Below are 14,679 nucleotides of genomic sequence, written 5' to 3'. Positions count from 1 at the left end.
TTGTTTTCTATCAAAGATTGTCTTGGCTCATAGACTAGGAATCCTCTAGACCGAGTTTAGAGCAATTATTTCATGCAACCGATGATGCCAAAAATGCGGGGTTGTGCGGGACGAGGTGAGCGAAATCCCGTGCCATGATTGGTCCGTTCAAAGACACGGACGTCACTCAAAGACACTTTCGACTCGAACATGGAGTGAAATTACCGTATGCGTGGCAGAGGGGGTAGCGCGACTATGTTAAGTCTGGAGGATGTTTTGTCTGTGTCTTGGCTAGACCCCTAGACAGACCCCTATCAATTCTCAAGATATGCATATTTTAATTTGTTTACAAGTAATAAAAAGTAAAAAAAATGCGCAGTCAGCCCGTGTGGCCGCACGCGCGCTCGTGACAACGCTTTCACTGCACCGTTTCCTGCAGCGCTCTTATACAATCGGGCGATTTGAGACAGTTCGCTTATATTATACTAACACTATTGTCTGGAACGCACGAACTTAGGGAAATACCGGCTCTAAATGCTTTCTACGAGGCAAGTAAGAGTACGACAAGGTTGTACTTGCCCGTAACTGGCTAATTCGAACGTACACTGACGTCAGAGGGCCTACCGGGGACGTTCGACCTGTTGCCTCTCTATTGCACTTGTAAATTCGTTGGTAAGTGTGACTGGAAGGCAGCACGTCGAACGTGGTTCGCGGTAGGCCCTTCGCCCTTGCATTTCGTGGGCTATCAAATCCGCTGCAGACTTTTTTTGATCCGACTCTATCATGTTATTCAGATATCGCGCGTTACACCCGCGCAGACACATGTACGAACAAGTACTCGCAAAATAACATGTTCATATCATTCTTATGTCAGTGTTCGAATTGGCCTGTTAGCTTTGTTGCGGATTTTTAGTGGTTCTAGTAGATTGTGGCACAAGGGAGCAAAATGAAATATTTACGGCGAGGGTATACATTGAATTCTGAACGAAGCGAAGGATTATATAATTGATTTGATTCCAGAGCGAGGTATTCCTAAATAAATCCTGAGCGTAGTAAGGGATTCAAGTGTTAACGCCCAAGGTGGTAGAGTCTGTGCGGAAACAGAAGAATCGTAGTATGTATTGGATCCCACACAAATAACGACTCTTTCCTTTCCGCACAGACTCTAATAATATTGCTACTATGTCACATACTGCTTTTCATATCACCGATGAGGATCGAAATTATTATGATCCGCTTCCGAAATATTATTTAACATAAAAAAAATTGTATGCAAAAGAAGAAAGAAAACCTTGTTCTAGACAAGAGCCACTTTGATCCCTAAACCAATACTAGCAGAGAAAAAAAGTGTCACTAATCCCTCATTTAATTTAATTTAGATCCCTGCCAGAGGCGAAGAAAAAGCTCTGACTCGGAGACTCTGACCTCTGACGAAAGACGTTGAAAGTCATCGAATGTCACCGATGTAAACACAGACCAACCCCTGCGGCGGTATTCTGTGGATGTAAACAAGATAAGATTTCGTAATCATGAATTTAACACAAAAAATGTCAAAAATGCAAGGATTGTTTTGAATACCACAGGGTCGATTTGTAGGTACAGTCATCAGCAATAGTATCTTGCACAACTAGGGCCGCAAAAATATATGACGCGCTCTTATTGCGCTCCAAATAAGAACGTGTCACATATTTTTGCGGCCCTAGTTGTGTAAGATACTATTGCTGATGACTTTACCTACCTTGATTTTTGTCCTGGCTATGTCAGTGCAGAGTGATAAAGTTCAGACGGACTCTAGTTAGGTTCCTATTAAATATTCCGAAAAAGAAAAACATATTATTACTTCAATTATTTTGGCTCCTGTTTGGCAACTGTCATAGATAGGAACCATCATTCGACGCGAGATAAGAACGGTATCATATTCCCAGCTCCAGGATTCTCAGATTCAAAACCTAGACCACATAGGTCTGCCCACCCCATTCGCAATCAGATTCTCAAACGCATTCCTAGATGAATTACAAGCACTAACCCTAGTCTAGAAAGGCCATTTCTCCTAACGCCGCACGTTATCGACCATCTCCTATACACCAGGAACTTCACTGTCCATTTTTATACCTTACATCTTTGCAATAAAGTATAAATTGCGAGTTAAAGTTATACCAGCAGCAACGTTGTTCATCAACCATTGACAGACCTTAAGTCTTCCACATAAGGTTCAAGAATGGTTAGTTAAAAGTTCGCTGCGCAAACGCAAACGCGCGAGTTCGCGTCAAAAGCCGTTTCGGACTTGGAACGCAGGCGCAGTGAAAGTACTTTCGAGCGTCGACGTCCCGGGCAATGACCCGAACGGGTGAATGAGAGCGCGCCACACACCAGAAAGAGACGGGTGTACGTTTGTGCGTTCGCTTCGTAGCCGCAGACTTTCTTCGCGCAAGGAAATGATCGTAAATGCTTTTTTAATGATTTTTAGACACTTGCGTTTTTGCTATTGATAATGGATGATAAACTCGTTGACATTGTGCGGTCAGGTTAAGCATGAGACCGATTAGATGTACTGGGTACTGGGTATGTCAAAATTGTATAGTTTTCTTTAAGTATTTCTATTTCTTTCATACAAACAGTTGATTCACAAATAAGTACTTTAAACAATATACATATAATGCTTATAATGTTTTACAGTAACCATTTTCCTAGCACTGGTGTAGTGAAAAATATTGATTTCACTCGGTAGTAAAGTTGATTTAACCCTCGCAACGCTTAAGAATCCACTTTCCGAACTTTTGGCTAAATAAACCGAAAGTATACATATCATTCCTGTCGATTTAAAATACTCCCTTCGGATTTTTTAAATTTATCGCCACTCCTTGCGAATTTCCTAGTTTTCGTACGTGTATCGTAATGTTCTATTAAGTACATAGTAATAACATGTCTTAATGCTACATACATAATAACTAATACATCATTATTTTATAATTGTTTGGTTAAGTTATAACCATTGGCAAATTTTGATAAAATACAATTTACTCGTAATGTATATTGCCAAGTGCCAGACTCACTTGAAAACTTGCATCCAATGAGTAGTAGGCCTCATACTAGTTTATTTTTAAAGGCTAAGTAGAATTTTATATTACAGATGTAAAGTCGCACCAAACAAAGTCTGCAGCGGATTTGAAAGCCCACGCAGTGTAAGTGTTATGTATACGTCATAATTTCACAGAAGTTTGGCGTTTAAAATGACACTTGCACTGCGTGGGCTATCAAAATCGCTGCAGACTTTTTACGGTCTGACTATAGTACATAATTATTTTCCATCGTATTTTCACGGAAGGTCAGTCTCGTTACAAAAAGTACTGACGTTGACTGAAGTAGCATGACAAATACGAACCTTTCCGAGAAAATACGATGGAAAACAATTATGCACTGCATCTGTACATGTACGAGTGTGTATTACATTACTGACAGTGCAACGCATGAAGTGCATTCACCTCTAAGCAGAAAAAAACGAAGAAATTCAGTGAAATAATGCCAGTAACATGTGACGCTGTACTTTCACTGGCGATTAAGTGTCTTGAGCACGGCACGCGATATACATTTATATTTATTTACATTGGAAATATTTATACGGCAGACACGCCTCGCTACGCTCGGGGGGCTCGGGTTATCCTCGAAAATGTGGTTTGGAAAATTCCTGTATCATACAGTACCTCGAGAATGGCCTCAATATTTAATTACTATTATTTAAATTTATGGCAGCCGTATTGTGATACAAAAAAGCGCTACGGCTTTTTAAAAAAATCCGTTTTCTGAACTTAACTGCACCTTCCCAGTTCAACAAAAGCGGCCAAGTGCGAGTCGGACTCGCCCATTTAGGGTTCCGTAGTAGCAAGTAACATAATAAAATTGCGATTTACGATATATGACGTTTTAAAAAAACTACTTACTAGATCTCGTTCAAACCAATTTTCGGTGGAAGTTTGCATGGTAATGTACATCATATATTTTTTTAGATTTATCATTCTCTTATTTTAGAAGTTACAGGGGGGGGGACACACATTTTACCACTTTGGAAGTGTCTCTAGCGCAAACTATTCAGTTTAGAAAAAAATGATAGCAGAAACCTCAATATCATTTTTGAAGACCTATCCATAGACACCCAACACGTATGATGGGTTTGATGAAAAAAAAATTGACTTTCAGTTCTAAGTATGGGGAACCCCAAAAATTTATGTTTTTTTTTCTATTTTTGTGTGAAAATCTTAATACGGTTCACAGAATACATCTACTTACCAAGTTTCAAGAGTATAGTTCTTATAGTTTCGGAAAAAAAGTGGCTGTGACATACACGGACAGACAGACGGACAGACATGACGAATCTATAAGGGTTCCGTTTTTTGCCATTTGGCTACGGAATCCTAAAAAGCGCTACAATTTTTAAAAAAGATTTCTGAACTTAATTGCACCTTTACCAGTTCAAAAATGACAATCGAATGTCAGTCTTAGGTACTCATCGAAAATAGAACACATGTTTGAAGTGCCGTATGTGGGAAACATACATCCCTTAGCCTGGTAAAGGGTTAAGGGTTAACATGATCAAAGAATCCTAAAAAAATTGATATTCTATAAATAACAAACTAAAAGCCGGCCAAGTGCGAGTCGGCCTCGCGGACGAAAGATTCCGTGCGTAATATCATCGTCGTTATAACATCGTCGTCAGTACCCAAAAAATGTTTAGTATTTATTTTATTCTGTTTTTAGTATTTGTTGTTATGGCGGCATCTCTGAAAATTTCAACCCTCTAGCTATTTGAAATACTGCCTGGTGACAGACATAGAGACAGACGGACAGTGGAGTCTTAGTAATTCCTAAGACTTATTAATAGGATCCCGTTTTTACCCTTTGGCTACGGTACCCTAAAAATGATTGATATCTTTTTAATGGAAAAACTAAAAAAGAACCAAAATAGTGCCCGCGTTTCTTGATATAATTGCCTGATACTTATTCCTTATAGGTTTGTTTTGAATGTTTCAGTACTTATAGTAGAATGCGTAGCAAAGGGAGGGGGGGCATGGGGGTGAACAAACGTGACGAAACCTCGGGGTACACCGGGGGCGCCCACTTCGAGTTTTTATACTTGAGTGGGGGCGTAGACCCAGGAAATTAGACAGGATCAAAATAAGAAATTTGTATTTACGACTTTGAAATTCACAGGGAATATTACGCGAAAATCTGCGTAGGGGGCGCTACTATATACCACAATGTGGTTGTGGGGGTCTACCGGGAAATAAGAAAATCGATGTTTTGTTACCTAAATGGGCGTTTTCGGAAAAAAATATTTGGGTAAAATATCACTGTCCTACGACTTTGGTATACTTTTTTACCGTCAAATACTGTTTTAAAGTGTACTACATGTATACAAAAATTGTAAAGTGATTTATTATCTCAGTATTTATGGTAAAAAAACTGATTAAATGGTACTTTAAAGTAAAGAAAATGTACAAAAACTGAAGAAAGGGAGATGATTTTTGAGTGTCCCATGCACACTTTGCATACTTTGGATCCAAATATTATATATCTGCCTCCTTCTAGGCCCGAACCTGGTTGTTGTGTGATAAGATCGTACCAGCCAAAATCTATTAAAAACCTTATTTTTTAGCACCTAAAGTAAAAATATGCATTAAAGTTTAATTTATTGTTGTCCTTCAATATCGACGTAGTGGAAATTTCCACCAACGTCACGGAGTTTTTACCAACTTAGTAGCAAAAATCTACTAATATCATACGGATTTTTACATGATCGTAACATTATGTTCCTATAATTACCCGGTGTTTAGGTTTTACAAGGCAATTGGGCTCGAAAAAAGCTAGTGTAGGTTGTGCGTCACGATGTGCAGAAATTTGTTTTCCACAACGAACTGAATTAAACTGAAGATAAGGAGTCAATTATTGACTAAATATTTATGAATTACGTTAGATTACTATGTGTTGTATGATATCAAATAATTATAATTAAGAAAATTCAAACGATCAGACCGCTATTTCGCTTTATTAACCAACCGGCATGCCTACGTCACATCCAAAACGTTACGTGATGTATTAGTGGAACAAAAAAACGTGACGTATGGAATGAAAATGCACGGTTTACATGCCGTCAGTTTAAGTTGCCAAAATATAGTAGGTAGAGTGATATTAAAAACACACAAATAATTTTATTCTAGCTATATTCTTCTAACTACTCGACCTACTAGTAATTACTTAGCACCAGTGGCGGCTCGACCTAAGAAACGCTGGCAGGCGCAGGTTATGCTTTAGACTGCAGCAGTATTGCAGTACGACAATACTGCTAACTGTAAATGTCAAAAAACTGGGCAGCAACATCTATTTTGATTTTGTAGCAGTAATGCAGTCGGCAGTATTATCGTGCTGCAATACTGCTGCAGTCGAAAGCATAATTACTGCAGGAATTTTCAAAATCTGTTAAGTTAAACTATAATAATAGGTATTAATTACTAAATTATTTAATTTAGTACAACATTAAGTAGGTATTAAATTAAGTAGCTATTTTCCGCACATGTAAACCCTTCATGTAGTTCCTAAACGCGATATTATGGTCCATAACGTCACTTTGTCCTACTGTGGCTGTGATTGATTTTATTAGAATTTATATTAATTTTTAGGATAATTGATACTGATTTCGATCTCATTTGCAAGAATAATATATGATAATTATTAAAAATATATTTTTATAATACCTTTACCTTACGTTTTTTATAACAAAATGATTGCAAAGCAACAATTAAAACGAAAAATGTGACGTATTGGAAAGACTTCTTTAAATAACTTTATTGTAATACTTAGTATTGCAGTTGTTATTCGTTTTTAGAAAATTAATATTGTTTTGTATTTCAATAAATAAAAACTGGTTCACTTAAAACACTCCGATCTTCACTTAAAACCTGCTTAAAACTTGTAACGTAATGGATCGTCACATTCGCTGTCATTCAGTTTAAAGTGATTTATTAGGAATATAAATAATTTATATAGAAAGAAAGTAACATTTTCATAAAATATATAAATAGTAGATTTAATTCAACCCATTTTTAGTCAAAAAAATTTTTTTTTGGTGTGTGGAATTCCATTACGTGACGGACTCTAATTCTAAAAACGCCCAAATAACCTCTCTATCCCTCTTGCATATATATTTGAGGCAGATAAGTAAATTTCCCGGTAGGGAAACAAACCCCTTGTTAACAAACCGCTTTGATGCATCAATGTCATATTTTATTGTCTGTAAAAACTTGTCAAAAAGAGTTTAAGAGCCAAGTGATCATTTCTCCATACTCGACTGTTTCCTCCGTGGGTTTCGATGCTAGAGCAATGATTTTTTCAACACAGATTAATATTGTCAATATCTGTGTCGGACCGTTTTGCTTTTTTGATATTTTGTTTTTTAAGGCGCTACAGCCCTTCAAAAATGGCCAAAATGGCCTCATTGACTATGCCGCAATGAGAGGCGTAGTATTCAAAACTGATATCAATTAACCAAAAAAGCAACCAAAAGAGCGCTGGTGGCCTAGCGGTAAGAGCGTGCGACTTGCAATCCGGAGGTCGCGGGTTCAAACCCCGGCTCGTACCAATGAGTTTTTCGGAACTTATGTACGAAATATCATTTGATATTTACCAGTCGCTTTTCGGTGAAGGAAAACATCGTGAGGAAACCTGCATACATCTGCGAAGAAATTCAAAGGTGTATGTGAAGTCCCCAATCCGCATTGGGCTAGCGTGGGGACTATAGCCCAAGCCCTCTCGCGCTCGAGAGGAGGCCTGTGCCCAGCAGTGGGACGTATATAGGCTGAGATGATGGTTACGATGGTTAAGTTTTGGAGGAGGAAACAGTCGAGTACGAAACCTCGATTTTTGAGATTTTTACGCAGGATTTTTCGCCTTGTCCTTATCGCACTAGTTTTAGGAGCCGCTTCCGTCAGCGAGACGGGTATAATTTACCTAAAATATTTAAAACTCAGCTCCTGTTTCGTCTTAAGGCATAGTATGTAATATGGTTTACTAGAGGCGCTAGCGCTTAACTCTGGCGGCACAACATTGCTGTAATTAATACCTATCTCCTATTGATTGGCCTTGGTCATACATATTTCATTGTATGGATATCTCGTTCGTTTCTTTCTTCGCAAAGTATTGAAATCTAAAACTATTTATGCTCCATTTTTACAGGAGAAATACATTTTTTCAAAATTGATACTCACATAAGAATACCCTGATGTAGATGAACCCGGGTCGTTAAAACTTTTATTGTATTGTCCACAGAAGAGACTTTTTAGAAGGTAAAACGTATTAAACCCGCCTACCTATACATCAACGAGGGTTTTGTAGATATTTTTTTGGTTATAATATAAATATGTATGACGCATTTCTGTCATCTCCCACGTGGAAAATCGGAAGACACGCACCTACCCACTATCCCGTTTTCCCCTTTGTACCCCAGATCTATTCTAGCTACTTATCATTCACTTTCGCTCCATAAAACCATATAACTCTGACCCTTTCATCCATAACAACCGTATATTAACGAACAAAATACTTACGTTGGTTCTATTCACAAATGAATACAAAAGTAGGTACCTATTAGCAACCTTATTTAGTAGACATTAAGGTTGAAGATCGTTCAGTTTTGGCGCCCATCGTGCCTGGCGCCACCCTAAATCGATAGTAGAAATACGTAATACACCCCCGTAATCGTGACCTTATTGTAGTAGGTATGATTTATATTTTATATTCCCACGGAATTCGTAAACAAAGGTGTGTCCGGTGAAAAGTTACTACGTGAACTGCCCTAATCAAATGTATTTTACAAGGAAGATTGACACCCGATCCAGCGAATGATTTGAATATTTTCAAGAGTGTACGAGCATCGACATATATTCGTACCAATATATCAATATATAAAGATTTAAAAAAACCGAATATTGGAGTAAATTAGTACCTTATTTGTTCTCTATGTATTTGTTCTCTCTATACTCGTATGTTCAGCGAAAATTAATGGTATGGCCCCTATGGCAGGTTCCTTCACTGGCTTCCATGCAGTGCATTTTGGTTGGGCTTAATAAAATAAAATTAATGATTTAAAAAATATGTTTTTACCAAATTTTTATTACTCACATTACATTTATAATAAATTAATGTGCTAAACTTCTAAAAAATATCTATATATAAACAAAATGTCTACAGACATTTTACGTGACAAAAATAAACTACCATAATGACCATCATTTGACGCGATAGGTACCTACATATGTAGAGAACTTCACACCTACATAGACTGAACAAAGTGCGGGAGTGTCATTATAAACGTCATATTCACAGAATTGGTACATGTATGTTGACTTGACATTATTACACTTTGTCATTGCAAAAGATGATGGTTTGACTCTACACAGATCTTTTGGAGCATAAATTTGTTGTCCCGTATAAAAGCGAATGTTCTGAAGATTTTCATGTGTTTTTTTCTGTCACACGGGTTGTAAAAAATGTTCATTAAGTAAAATAATCATCGACCTAAAACACTGGAAAAATAGACTAAATAAACTGCGTTTGTCACAGCTTACCGAATTCCCCTTTTAAGATTATCTCATTGACCTCCGTTAGATCTGTACTGAACGCCCTTTATATACAAGCTAGGTATGTATACAAAGCTTACACGTGGGTCCATTGATGCCCACCCTACACCGCCCTACTACGAATCGATATCTATTCAACTTAGGCGGGTTATACGCAATCCGGCCAAAAATATCAAACTGGGCCGTATTTATACACGCGTTGGGCCTACTTTTGAAGAATTTATGTTAGAGACAAGTGTTCAGGAATAGATTTTTATTGTTATCATGTACGAATCGCGACTTTCATTTGTAAGTTACTGCGTGTTATTTACATAAATAAATATTATAGGATTTTATTACATAAGTAGATAATTAAATTCCCCATTACTTATACTTACGGCTTACTGTGGGACTGCTATAAGGCTTGTGTTGGGTACTTAATTTTCTCAAACATGCAATGAAATATTGATGTTATGTTCCTTATAATAGGCTGCGAAGTATGACGTTTCAGGTGCGGCTAGGACAAAAGGTAGTTAATGGAATTTCATATAAATCTTGCAGGCCTAGGCCGGCAAAGTCCTCTTTTTTTTTCATTTCACAGATATTTGTGACACAGCATCTTGGCATTCATCCATTAAAAAAAACTAGAGGCAGTATTTGCTTTTATGGTTCGTAATGACACTCTGCCACTACGCCTATAAAAAAAAAACAACAAACAATGTTTGCTATAATTTGCAGTTTTATTTGTATAAAATCAACATGAACTTAATAAATAATACATTATTAACCAAATTCTATAATTTTAAATTATAAATTTAACTACACAAATAAAAACATTTAAAATATTTCATCTAAACGTTAGCGGTAAAAAGGTCTACTCAAACACGCGTAGTTATTTTTTTTTAATTGTTATGGAGGTAAAGTTGAAAAATTTTCATTCTGTTTTATTGGATTTGTGGTGCGTTGTTGATTATTTTACTTTAATATGAGTTCCGACGACATAATGAAATTAATATTAATTGTAATCGTAGGTGTTGGAATTGGCAGCGTAAGCAGAATTGATTTTAAATAACTTGCTGCCTCTGCCGCCAAGTCAAAGACGAAGTATGTATATGGTTGCTTATGGCAATTTTATTATTTGAGAAACTAAGAAAAATGACTTACAGTTTATTAGAAACAGTTTTGTGGCATATATTAAATGAATGTAACTACAAATTCGTCAACACTGTGGAAATTATACTTATTTACTCCATGCATAAAGCAGCGATGTATGTGAAACACACGGGTGAAACATGATATCAATATGAAAGACTATGTAAACTTATGTGACGAAAACGACAGTCAGACGGATACAAGGCGAAAAAATCAAAGATACATGAAAATATACGGGTAGTAAAAATACACGACTCGTGTAAAACATACGCGTGATAATGATATAGGTACATGTTGGTTATATTTTGGGTGTAGTTTACTTTTAGTTTTTTCTATAAATAAAACTTGGGTTTCGTGGATTTTTTATTTTATTTATTTTATTGCATGTTTGAGAAAAGCACTATACATACCTCGGCGGGAAATGGGGTTGCCCGCGCTCAGACCTATCCGGCCTCGCTTCGCTCGGCCGTCTATATGTCTTCGGCCGACAACTCCTTTCGTCCCGGCCTCTGTAGTAATGTACTATTAATATGCAACCCTATATTATGTATATATGTAATATATAAATACATACTTATATTAAACCATCCCGCTCCGCGATGGTTGAGCCATTTAGGGTCCTAGCTAAATTGGTTGTTCAATACTTATGTACGCTATGGAATGTCCAATTTAGCTGGAAAACACCCATGATTATGGAACAATCCGTGCCCATCACACGTATAAATTTAATGGCCTCCCCACTGGATTTGAACCCGACTTCATACGCAGGGTCCCTACCCACTAGGCCAGAGAGGTTGTCAGGTGTATTTAGAGAGTCTACATAAAAAAAACCAGAGACGTCCGAATCTTGATCAGAACTGATATACATTCATTATACCTAGACATATTTTGATCTAAGGTAACTTAAATTCTCAAAATTTTATATAAAAACTGTTGGAGCACAATTACCCCGTGGGGAGCAAAGTATATTTAGGCACATTTTCCAGCACACTTCAGACCAAAAGATGAACTCAGTGATACCAATTAATTTTTATCAAAATTGCCTACTTTTATTTTGTCCTGCTAAAATCCATCAACTATTTAAAAACATCAGAGAATCTATACAGGGTGAAATTTAATTCCCTGGCCAAATTGAAACAACCGAAAGAACTCGAAAAAATATTAAACACGTGTTTTTTCTTTTAATACCGCTCAGTACATTTTTTTCGAAATAACTCATCATCAAGTTGTCCTAAAAACCTCGCACGTTATGGTGAACCGACAACTACCCACTACACCCGCTTCTCTCTTATCAGTTAAGGTCATTGACACCCCGCCCCTCCCGCTGTTTGCAATCGCGTCACCAATTATGAACCCTATTGCAGCGAGATTACCTACATAAGTTGCAAATTTTTCCTTCCATACTTTAACGGGCTTAGAACCGTCAAAATGCAAAGGCAACTCATTTTTAATCTAAAATGTTATTTCTGACTAATGATTATTAACAAAACGTCCGTGGCTTAAAAACAATGAGTAAAAACTAGGTCAGGAATCTTTGCATTCAGGCGTATTTAAAAAATTGAATCAACTTACGTACATTTGATTAAAAATCGACGCAATTAAGGAAAGTCCCACGAGATGGTACTCTTGGATTCAATCCTTGTCTGCGAAGGCGTGGAACGGATTCCATTTCGTATAATCTTTGTGCACCACGTAAACACTCACCACTTAATAAATAACACCGTACCACTTCGTAATATTCCCGGTTCGAAAAAATTTTTTTTAACCTTAGTACGCGCGCGATTATTATTTTAAGGTTGGCGAGTGACGAGTGACTAATCATTTATGCTTACCGTTATGTTTACCGCTAGCGCGGAATGGTTTAGTTTAGACTACCCTCGAAATTGATAAACCTGCCTACCATCGCCAACACTAACTGGGTTGACCCTATTACAACGATTATAAGGTTTAGTGAAGATCAGATAAGGGTTTTGCTGATGTTGTTGTTAAAACCTACTATTAGGTTTGTTTACATTTGTGGTAATAGGGTGACCACGACTCGTGGAAAATATTTTAAAAATTGAAAAATTAAAATTTAAAAAAATGTACTCTTTTTTTTCGCTAAATAGATTCCTTAAGTGTAACCTAGTGCCGGGAATGAATATGGCCAGTGATTTAAATTTCACCCTGTATAAGTAATAAAATAAGTTTTTGTCAAAAATTTCATTTTTGGTACAAGCTTTTATCGCTGACTGTACTTTCCTTTCCACAGGCAACTAATGCTCATCGGACAATTCTAAAAACCCCAAACACAATTAAGTTTCGTTGTTTTATCACATAGTTCCTATGGCCACCTCCGGTCTTCATCATCAGATCAGCTCGATGACACCATAATATTGCATTATCACCCGACTTACGTATGTATGCAAAATTTCAGCTCAATCGGAAACCGGGAAGTGGATCAAATGTAACTTGCAAGATTTGATTACACACAGACAGACAGACAACGGTCAGGTGAAACTAAACAATAATAAAAGCTTGTAATTAATTAATCATCATCATGCTCCTCGCGTTATCCCAGCATTTTATCACGGCTCATGGGAACCTGGGATCTGCTTGACTGATCGTAGCTGATCCTGAGAACTGGCGTAGGCACTAGCTTTACGAAAGCTACTGTCATCTGACCTTCCAACTCAGAGAGGAAACTAGGCATTATTCGGATCAGTCCGGTTACCTCACGGTGTTTTCCTTCACCGAAAAGCGACTGGTAAATATTTCGTACACAAGTTAAGAAAAACTATAAGAATCTATCTATATAATAAATATAATATAATAAATAACATCGACCAGTGACATGGAAAGTAGGAATACATTACGATACGAAGATATTGCTTATTCATAACTTTCTTGTGAGTTTTATTTCATTATCTAATATAAATATTTGCATTTCTTTGATGTTAGGAGACTTGGAATAAGTTTATTTATTACAGGTGGCTTCTAGCAACTTCTAGCAATGAGGCTTTAAATCATTAAACTGCCGGCGTATTATGTATGGCTGTATCCACGTTATGATAAAAAACTGTCACTTATTAACACTGCGGGGCTTAGGCCTAGTAGTGGGCGATAAAAGGATGATATGGTGATGATTGAGTAAAATAAATTAATCTGTTTCCAAAGTTATGAGATTCCGTAATTTCGAAATTTATTATTTATGTCAATAAGGGCCACTTGCCATCCCATCCCACTAACCCGGGGTTAACCATGGTTACTAGTACGTACAATTTTACACTGTTCACCCAGTGTGAAATTGTACTAGTAACCATGGTAACTCAAGGTTTAGCCGGTTAACCCGGGTTAGTGGAATGGTGCAAGTGGGCCTAAGGCAAACTTAGTTACCTAAGTACATTTGACATCGAAGTGATAATCTATTTAAGCCATGTCATTTTAGTACGGATACAATGCAATGCACGTGTGCATGTGCAATGGAATGACATTTAAATGACATCATATAGATGTCAAACAGGCCAATTCTAACGTACACTAACATCAAAATGACATCTTAGTGATGTCATTTAGTTATCGTGCATTTCACTCGTACTTGTACGTACATGTACTGGCCTGAACGCACGGTAGCTAAACAACATCATTCAGAAATTTCAGAATACCTATTAATAAGATGTCAGTTGTACCTTTGGCCTCCGGGTGAATGTACCATTTGGGGTAGTGTTAACAGCCTCTCCGCCCTAATCAGGGGTGGTAGGGGTAGGTAGTAGTAGTAAGCGTGTGTAGAGTATTATCGATTTGATTCGAGTGGACTGACAATTCGTAAGACCCAAATGAATATTTTGACCATTTGCCACAGAAAAAGAAACTCCTATACTTACCTACTTATCTTTTGAAAAACCCCATTTTTACGGTACAAACAGCGACACTCCTAAACTGTACATCGGTGGGCCTTATTACA

General features: G+C 37.2%; 1 long non-coding RNA gene across 1 annotated transcript in view; it reads left to right on the top strand.

The window, feature by feature from the left end:
* The first annotated feature begins 3,873 nt into the window (after nucleotides 1-3,873).
* LOC134678444 (uncharacterized) overlaps nucleotides 3,874-14,679 on the top strand; it is a 59,260-nt gene continuing 48,454 nt past the window's right edge. Inside the window, exon 1 of the long non-coding RNA XR_010100182.1 lies at nucleotides 3,874-4,136. This is a non-coding gene — a long non-coding RNA (uncharacterized LOC134678444). The remainder of the gene's footprint in view (nucleotides 4,137-14,679) is intronic.

This window comes from Cydia fagiglandana, chromosome Z (assembly GCF_963556715.1).
Source record: "Cydia fagiglandana chromosome Z, ilCydFagi1.1, whole genome shotgun sequence".
Taxonomy (NCBI): Eukaryota; Metazoa; Arthropoda; class Insecta; order Lepidoptera; family Tortricidae; genus Cydia; species Cydia fagiglandana.
Note: the sequence above shows the minus strand (reverse complement) of the source record. Positions and strands in the feature narration are given on the sequence as shown.